Raw genomic sequence first — 10166 nt, 5'->3', positions numbered from 1 at the left:
TTAAATTTGAGTCTTGGCTGCTCATTTATATTCTGGTAATAAATAGAAAATAAAATATATACAAATATGACTAGGTAGTAATTTTTTTATCTTCATTGGAAAATAACAATTCACGGCAGGCCTCCCAAGAATTATCACTATTGTGAGCCAGTGTCCAGTGTGGTACCTGTCTAATCGAGAGAACGTTTAAGCCTGCCAGTCGTTCTCCAACCGATGTCCAGGATGTCCATTAATGGTTGGGTACTTTCGATTCCTGCTTTGGCTGCCTATTTTAACAAAAAAATTGGAGATTCATTATTAAAAAAGGTTGTAACAAAGTTCAATCTGTTTGGGTTGTAATAATTAATTATTCTCCTATTGGTATGGGGTCATATATTATACACAGCACCAGGGGGGGGGCAGGGGGCCCTGGTACAAAAAACTGACTGAAAAAATATGTAGTATGATGAAAATATAATATACGTAACTACATGATAATTCACGTGTATCATTTTATATTACAGTTAGTGTTTCTAGAAAAATAAAAATGGTTATATTATCCAATATCGAAGGGTCGAATGCTACTTGGCTACCACAAGAGGGGGTCGCGACCAGTGGTTCATAGTATGAAAACGATCGATAATATGATATGAGGTCCGACAAATCAATAATTCAAGGGGATTGTTTAAAAATATAGATAAATCCACAGAATACCATTTGGGAACGCTACTGTAGAACATCACATTGCCCTTAACCCTGGTGATAGGAAAGGGGGCCCGCCAAACATTCTGGCCTAAGGGCCCGATTCATGATGTTGAGGCCATGCCTACCACAGTCGGTGGTGGTGTAAATTACAAAAAACATTTTTTTTGGTGGAATTCGGCATAAATATTATTGCTCTAGACCAGTGGTTCTTAATCGGTGCACCGCGAAAATAATGATAAAAACAGAAAAATCCGCGAAATAGTGAAAACCGAAAAAGTCCTTCGTGAAATTATGAAAGCCGATGAAAGATCTAATGTGATTTCGATGTTGCCGAATCGATCGCACGCGTTTTCCGTTGGCCTCACAGGTTTTCGTTTCATAAATGAAAACAAAATAGTGAATCAATATCTACCTATGCTGCAAAGAACTCACCGAGCGTACGACATGACAAGATGTTTTTGATTCTATTTCTTCATATTATTTAGAACAATTTAAAATATGGGGAATTTGTATGGATGGTGCTCCGTCAATGGTAGGCTCATTTAAAGGAGTTTTTACCCTCGCAAAGATAAGAAACCCTAATATTATATCTACGCACTGTTTTTTTTTACACAGGGAATCTATAGTTTCGAAAACATTACCACAGCACTAAAACCTGTACTAGACCAAGTTGTAAATATGGTAAATTTCATCAAATCCAGACCTTTAAAAACATGCATTTTTAAAAAACTTTGCATTTCTGTGGAAGCTAAGTACGAATGTTTGCTTTTTCACACTAAAGTGAGATGGTTATCTAAGCGTAAAATTTTATGCCAATTTATAGAACTTAAGAATGAATTGTTAATCTTTTTTCCAAAATTAAGGATGGATGATTTTGTAAAACGTCTTCAGAATGATGATAATTGGTGTGTGAAAATGGCATATTTAGCAGATAGTTTTAATTAAGTACTTAAATAACATTAACAAGCATTCAAGGAAAAAACGATTTTTTTTAAAATCTACTGACAAATTGACAGGATTTCGAAAAAATAGCTCTTTGGAAAAATCGAATAATAGGGAAAAATAAAGTAGATATATTTCCTTCACTGAATGAAAACATTGCCGTGAGAATTATTCCCGCTATAACAGAACTTTTCAGTTTATTGAAAGAAAAGATTGCATATTATATTCCTTCCTTAAATATAGAAAATTATGACTAAATGCGAAATCCGTTTGTCACGATTGATACGTCATCGAGTTTTGAATTTTCGTACCAAGAGAAGATGAAGAATTGGTCACCTTGTCAACGGAACTTTGGATTTCCGCCCAAGATGAATATCCAGGTCATGAGGGCACTGAAAATCTTGCTATAGTTTTCAACATCATATTTGTGCTCGGTTTATCAACAGTAACTAATATAGAAACTAAAAAACGAGAAAGTCTTATAATTTTAGGTGAAGAATTGAAGGCCTAATCATTCTGAAATCTGCAAAATCCGACAAGCTCAGGTATCACATTAATTTTATTGACTTTCACACCAAATAAATTCCATTTTGTTAAGGGCAATTTTAGTTACAGTTTTTCCATATATGTATATAGGTATCTTTTCTTTAATATTTTTTTTGACTGTTATGTAATCTGTTTAATTTGTAATAAAAGTTATTGAGATCCCCGGGGTTCCAGCGGCTAGCTCAGGCGTCCATCGAACCCCGGATTCACAAAAAAAAGTACGATATGGTTGAGGGTGGAATTAAATAAAACCACGTCTGTCTCGTGTAACTTGGTAATCCTTATATTTTACACTTTCTTTACCTGTTTAGGTTTTGCAATTAGTTACGCAGGTCCGTATATGTCGGAAAGGGGACGCTTACTCCCTTTTTTTTTCTTTTTAAATTTCGCGTACCGACGCCGTCCAGCAAAAAGGACTCTCGTGATTGGCCAAATTTTATCGCGTGATCTTTGATTCGGCGAATCACGAGCCTGACCCTGGCGCCGGCGCGCGAGGATTTCACGCACAATGCGCGGCAAAATTTATTATATTTAAATACTTATATTTAGTCTTAAAATTATCGCTTTCATCCATCATCATTTATACTTTTTAAATTAAATTAAATTTATCTTAATTACACCTCCGCCCAATATGTGATTTTCACACACCGGACGAAGGCCCTTACTTATAAATAAAAAAAATACTTACGTGGTTGAGCAAGGAATCAGATTAGATGTTTTATGAAGCCGTTTCTAGAGGTCAGGGTTACGTTTCGACTTGAGCTACTAAATGATTATTTTACACCGGGAGAAGCCCGCCTGTAACAGGGGTGTATCATTATGTCCTCATATTTTTCTTTTTTTTCTGACCGTTTGATTTTGGTGCACCGATTTTTTTTCTTATGATCAAAAGTGCAGCGTGACTTCGAATAGGTTAAGAACCACTGCTCTAGACCAAGCGGGTAGCACAGCCGATATTATTTGAGTAATGTTTCAGCATACTAGGCGCACATGTCCAGCATGGTTGCTGTTAGTCACTTCCAATCCGCCAGTCGCTGATGACACGCTCAACGGTTACCGCCACTATGCCTCTAATTTAATAATAATGTTTTTCAATCCTTGCCGACGAAGCTTGTGACATTTCGATAACGCAACAATTTTCTTTGTGTATTAGATATATAGACGATGAAAATAACAACAAAATTTGTGAACAATTCATTCAATTCATCACAGAATAAAGCTTATCTGACAAAATATTGTAAAGTTTCTATAATTATGGAATCGATTTGTCATATTTACATGGATAAGGTTACGACGGTACCATACCAATAAGCAGGAAGTTTAATGGTGTCCAATCTCATATATCCGCCATATATCCTCAATTTTGTTTATTGTGCATCACACAGTTTGAATTTGGCAATTGCGATGAAGCGTGTGCAAAAGCCAAAAACTTTAATGTTGAAATAAAAAAGCCGCGAACTACATCGAAACAATCATTGAGGTGTAATGTTCCAGCTGATTCAGTAGAAGAGTATTTCAGAAGAACTATCTATGTTCCATTTATTGACCAACTAATAAATCACCTCAATGAACGTTTCATGCATTGATATACTACTAGATGAGGAGTGCCATTTTAATAATACAAGTGTCATTTTAAAAATGTACCACAAAAGAAAAAAGAAGATATTACGAATATCGTCTTATAATATTTCCTTGTAGGTATAATGCGTTAAGACCGTTAACATGGATTCCCGAATTTCACCCGTATTGCCCTGGCTGTAAAACTAAATTAGACATAGTTATGCAGAAAGTAGCCAGTCCACAAAAAATAAAAAAATAAGATATGATATAGATGCGAGAAGGTTTTCTCTAGGTTCTGCTGAAAATAGCCAAGCCGCAAAAAAAATATTCTTGAAATAAAATGCTATAGACATATTCTGCTGATCATACAAGCTGGACACTCGGGTGATCTGCAGAAAACAATCACACCACTCTAGTTACTACTGCGATAAAATATGGATGATTTTGTATTCTGCATAAAACAGTCGAAGTCAGTTGATCATATTCTACATTTAATATTATAAGCAAATATTCATTTTATTAAATCTGCATAAATTGACCAAGCCTATTGTCTATTTTCAGCATTACTATTGTTGATAGAATATATTGAAACACATGTTACACAGAAAACAACCAAAGATAGTTAATTGCTTACTGTATTTCAATCAGTTTCAAATACAACATATTAACAATTAACAACATTTAAGGCGAGAGAAGATACTTTGCTTGATTGAGTTGTAAGTAGCACCTGTTTGCTGCTATGACTCTGTTTCTATAATATATTATGACTAAATTCGACTTTCGAGTCTTTAACCGTCAACCCATAAAAAAACACATTAAAATGGTGGACGAATCCAATATCCTAAGGAGACTTTTGTCCAAATGATTCTTAGTATGGATTTCTACAATTAGTCAGTTGTTTTTTCTGGCAGCTCAGGTGCGATGATAATTATTGTAATTAAAATAATCGTCTTGCCAATATTATAATGCGAAGTGTGGCCACTTCAAACGAATTCAAATTCGCAAATCGCAATTAAAAAGATCGCATTACAAAATTGATGGTTTGTTTTATTGCAGGTAAGTAATGGTAAACCATTTTTATAAACTGCGTGTAGAATATGTTTTTCATAATTAAATATCGAATAGCTTTTGCGTACCTACCATTAATATAAATACAAATATTGAAAGATTTTGTCCGCTGACCCGTTTTATGTTCTAAATGTATCATATTGATACCTATTAGTATTACCAAGTGACAATACCGATATCGCAAAAGTACCTACATATCTTTTATTTTGTTAACTGTTAATTCATGGTGGAACTGCATTGTATAATTGTTTAATTTAATAAAACGCAATTTTTTGTAGTACTTGTACCACTTTTAATCAATAAATTAGGACCGGTTTCGTCCGCCTCAGAGGGAAATGAGTTCAGCCTTTATGCCTTCAGTTGAAAATGTCCCTCTGAGGCGGACGAAACCGGTCCTAATTTATTGATTAAAAATGGAATAAGTACTACAAAAAAAAATGGAGCCATTGTCGAAAACTACCCAATCAAGACTAGTAACTGGACAAAATCTGACATTCGAATGAAATTTTCAAAATGGCGTCCTATGGTAATTCATAGTTCCATTTTGGCAATTCTACAGGTAAGTTTGTAGGTGTGTAATGTTAAAAAAAGTCCCGCCATCCCATTTAATTCATTGTACGCTAAAGGCGCGCCGATTAGGTGGCCATTCGACATAATTAGCATTATATTTAAATGTTGTTATTAAAAAGTAATTATCTGATATATGATTATATTATGTATTTGATTTAAATACTTACATATTATAAAGTGTAAAGAACTATTCATCACATAAAACGACTAGTACCTAGAATCTAGATACATATTTCATTAAAACACTTTATATGTACTTTCGTACTTTTTCCACATTTATTCCATAATGTTGATATTCAACCGATTTTATCCTAATGGACATTTTCAATTGAATAACAGTACAAAATATAGGTAGGTACATATTATTGCATAAAAAGTCAATTAAGTATAGAGGACGTGGGAGTCGATTGTTTACTTGAACTAACTTGTTGGTGATATTTGTCCTTATTTATTAAATGACTGATTTATATACATTAAGAAATAGCGTAACTTCAAAACTGTGAAAAATTTGCTGTGTTTAAAATTCCACATAGGTGTATGTATCAAAAAAGGTTCCCGACCAATGACAAAAACTTGAAGACGATTTTATTGCTTTTGTCGCATGATACGTACAAGAAGTCCACAACTTAAAAATGAATTATTTTCCATACGATAGTATGTATCATCATCAGCTGTAGTATATACCAATATTGTATATAAATTTATGTTTACATTTTAGATATAATAGTGCAACCATCTATAATACCGTGGATTTACAAGAATAAAATTACAAAGCAAAGGATAATCTTTGCAATGTGCTTTTAAAACAATATGAACGGCAGGTTTACATAGGTCGTAAGTGCATTTGCTAGTCACGCAGCCTTCGCTATCGAGGCTTGATAATTATATATTATATACTTAAACAATATTATATATATGTGACATATTATAATATTTAGGAATATTATATTTCATCGATTGTTGTTATTTTTAAGTTAATAAGTCAAAAGAATAATATCAACTAAGATTTAATAACAATAAACAAAAATGCAAAATGTACAAAGTGTTTAAAAGTACCTTATATACCTTCTAGAGGAAAGTGGTATAATGGTCTCTATATCTAACGGGTACGAGTGGCAAAAATATTAATCAATAAATTCTAATTGATTTATGTTTTGTACTAGGTATTCTATTAGTCATTATTTACGACCGGGTTATGCCTTCTGGCTTCTTCGTGCACTATGCGCATCACCGATCGTAAATGCACATTGACATAATAAAAGATTGTTAAAACCTTCTTACCTATTAGTAAAGGATCAAGTAAAAAACAAATTTTGATTATCTGAAGTGTTTGTGAAAACCCGTAATGAATATATTACATACTATTAATACATTCAATAGGTAAGCCCGTTAAAACGTCATTTCCCGTAAACAATGGAACCAGCTAATGTGAAATATCACGAAATATACCTACTCACTAAATAAAAACAAATAAACAATTTTAAGCTATAATCCATAATCGTCAAAACTGAAGTGATCTCGGATTTTAAGAAAATACGTAGATCAGTTAACAAACGCGCAGGTTAAGTTTTTTTTGTTTTTTCTACCATATTACTATAACATCAAATTATAGTTTCATGTGTGAACTCCCAGATTGGATAAATCAATGAACTATTAGAACCAAGGTCAACTTGTTAAGGCAAATGGTAGGCACTGCAACTGTGTTATACCTATTTATATCTAATATTTTCTTGATAAAATAATTTATTATCAATGGTATTAGGTACTATATATACACAATGTATCAATGTCGACTAATTATGATTGTATCATTTTGATAACTTCCGAAATAAATAATTATATCGGGTTTATATATTTCATTGAAATAATACTATGATATATTATAATTTATAGTATTAGGGAGTAGCAATTAACAGAAAACGCATGTACTTACATATTTTGCATGATGAATATAAAGTGTTTGAAAATGGCCTATCAAAATGTCAAAAAAAACATTACAACATCAGTACCTACCTATATATTAAAATTGAATATCTCAATATGTCCAACCACTTGCTTGAAACACAAAAGTACGATTTGAAGTATCTTTCGTACGAAACTTTTTCTAAAGGGTTTCATTAACCACGTAGGTCCGATATTCCCCATTTTACCTATCCATAAATCCATATAATATAATAATATGTTTTCATATTATATATTTTCGTAGTATCAACATAATATACGAAATCATTCAGATTTGGTACGATTTTAATAATACACTAGCTGTCAGGTCCTTCTCATTATGGGAGCAAGTGTGATTTGTTATTTGATAGTGAAAATAAAAGTAGTTTAGTAGAAATTTTAAACTTTGATTTCAATAATAGGTATATAAAAAGTGGAATATTATTAAATATTATAGATATTACTATTAACAACTAATTCTTCCACTCTATACGTAAGCGCTTCATTAATTTCTCTAAATAGTATAGTATATCTACTAATGGCAGCGTTTCTATATAATTAAGTATCGATAAAGTCTCTTGCACATATTATCAATATCATTTATTTCATATTTCATTGTACCTACTACATCGTACAACTTATTTTTCTGAAAAACATAGGTTCCATAAATTATTAATGCATTTTTTAATTAAAAAATGTTGTAATATTCGAGTCCGTCCCAAAAAAAAAAAGGACTCCAGATGTCCGGTGTCTAATTATGACAAACTTTATTTTAAAATCATTCTTATTTTAGAATTTTGATAAAGGATAGGTACATGATTATTAAATAAACCTTGAAAATGTAAACTTAATTTTGATACCATATTTTCAAAGAGTTTAGGATTTCTTTTTCTAAACAATCATGATTTCTGTAATTATGTAATGAACAAAGAGATTGGACTCCTCAATCTCTTTGGTAATGAATGGATAAAAATAATATTTTTAAGTATCACCAGTGATCAAATATCCCTTAATAATTTTGACGCACTGTGAATAGCCAGTCATATTTTTAAAAGTTTTAATTCTTATGTCAATGACATAATTTTAGGAGGTGCTCGCGGTGCAAATTTATTCGTACGTGAAATAAAATGAGCCTATTTATAACGGTTGCGTTAATATATCAAGCTAAACGCCGTTGAAAAATATTGAATAAAGCTCAGTTCTCCGATCCACGTTTGAAGTTGATCTATGTTCATTTATAAATTCAAATAACTAATGTTTTTTGCCGGTCGGAATCAATATGTGATCGTCACTCGATTATAATATTGTTATATTATCTTATCATTTTCGATCGACAGTTCAAAAGGTTATAAAAATAAAATAAACTGAACCTTCTACTTTTCTGTGTTAATTTCTTAAATTATAGTGACAAGAAATCATAATTATAGCTGGTTTTTTTAAAAATCATTTTGTTGGTTACATACTAAAACCGATTCGATTTTATTTGTTTTTTTTTATAGTTTGGAACCGCTTAAATTAGGTAAGTAAGTTGATAACACTGATAATATATTATTATAGTATTATCTGTTATTGTATTTATTTATTTTTAAGATTATGTACCGACGTCTTTCGTATTTTCGTGTGTTTATAAATATTTCATCGCTCGACTGCGGATTGCGTCCTTGAGTATTTTTTTTTTGCGTTTCAAATGTCAGTTCACAAAAATACATCGCTGTTCCACGTCGAAATGAAACGCGGCATCAGTAATCAGTATTGTCTCAGGATCGATTCAATTGCCAGCGAATTTCGAATCGACGGCGAAGATATATACAAGGGGAAAAAATTGACATAGCTGTATCAAATTGTGCAACTTGTCATCCTACATTTGGCTTGATTACAAATAGTATAGACGGTTGCATGTCTCATTGCTAAGTGGTCATGAGGTGAAAGTTCAGTGTCAAATTCAGTGTCAAGATTGAAATAAGTAATTAAAAAAATAATTCTTAATACAACCAAGATAAGAGAGGTTACCTTACCATTCAATAATTTTGATGATTTATTGTCTGTCATTGTGATTTTTGTGATTCAACCATTCTGTAGGAGGAGGAAGTGCATCACAAAAACGATATGGAGTACTATAAAATTACCTAAATCTTCTTCTATAGAGATCTAAGTGTACAGCGCTCGAAATGGAAAAGTTTACGAACCGGAGCCCTCAAATTTTTTTGAAGATATTAACATAGTTATCAAATTTTATGTGTATTTTATAAAAATAAGTGTGTTAGATTTTTGTAATATGCCCTATAACACCTCCGAAAGCACGAGGACGGGTTCGTGGCTTTTCTCAGTTTACAAACCTCGTCTTCTTCGGCTAGCTCAGTTATGTGCATCCGGAGTGGTGTTAAGATTATTAGTCTTCTCGGGATAAGGAGTAGTGTAAATGATACCCCTTTGTGTTATTTTATTGAAGTTTATTTGGTACTGTTCGGTTATCAGGAATACAGCGGAAAACACATTTTGAAAATAGCCGATAAACTGGATTATTTGTTAGGTTAACCTAACCTAACCTAACCTAACCTAACCTAACCCAGACTAACAAATAATCCAGTATATCGGGTATTTTCAAAATGTGTTTTCCGCTGTATTCCTGATAACCGAACAGTACTGTTTATTTGCGTATATAGTTTTTTTTTTAAAGTTAGAACCGTTTTAAGATATTCTTTCGTAATAAATTTTTTTTTAAGTCCGTCGCTCAGAGCCTTTCGGTTACCAAGTTTTCGACGCTAACTAACTTACCACGGGGTTTTCTTTTTTAAATTCTTCCGAACCCACGCCGACTCATGAAAGAACTCCCGTGATTGGCCAAATCCGATCAG

At 32.4% G+C, this 10166-nt stretch overlaps 1 protein-coding gene and 1 long non-coding RNA gene across 3 annotated transcripts in view; one reads left to right on the top strand and one right to left on the bottom strand.

Moving 5' to 3' along the window:
* On the bottom strand, positions 1–7882 carry LOC147069096 (uncharacterized). The gene is made up of 2 exons (XR_015071251.1): positions 7384–7882; positions 1–266 (listed from the first exon to the last, which is right to left on the bottom strand). It is a non-coding gene; the product is annotated as an uncharacterized LOC147069096 (long non-coding RNA).
* A 500-nt stretch (positions 7883–8382) lies between these two features.
* LOC147069095 (choline-phosphate cytidylyltransferase A-like) overlaps positions 8383–10166 on the top strand; it is a 108365-nt gene continuing 106581 nt past the window's right edge. The window contains exon 1 of one of the 2 annotated variants that reach the window (XM_085951293.1): positions 8383–8830. The gene's annotated coding sequence lies outside the window, so the exon portion shown is untranslated. Of the gene's footprint in view, positions 8831–8976; positions 9275–10166 lie in introns of those variants that run through there. The other variant, XM_085951294.1, reaches the window with a different exon arrangement.

This window comes from Rhyacophila brunnea, unplaced genomic scaffold (genome assembly GCF_057557595.1).
Source record: "Rhyacophila brunnea isolate RB1 unplaced genomic scaffold, BYU_Rbru_1.0 scaffold_24, whole genome shotgun sequence".
In the NCBI taxonomy this organism is placed as follows: domain Eukaryota; kingdom Metazoa; phylum Arthropoda; class Insecta; order Trichoptera; family Rhyacophilidae; genus Rhyacophila; species Rhyacophila brunnea.
The sequence above is the reverse complement of the archived record's forward strand: the minus strand, read 5'-3'. Positions and strand labels throughout refer to the sequence as shown.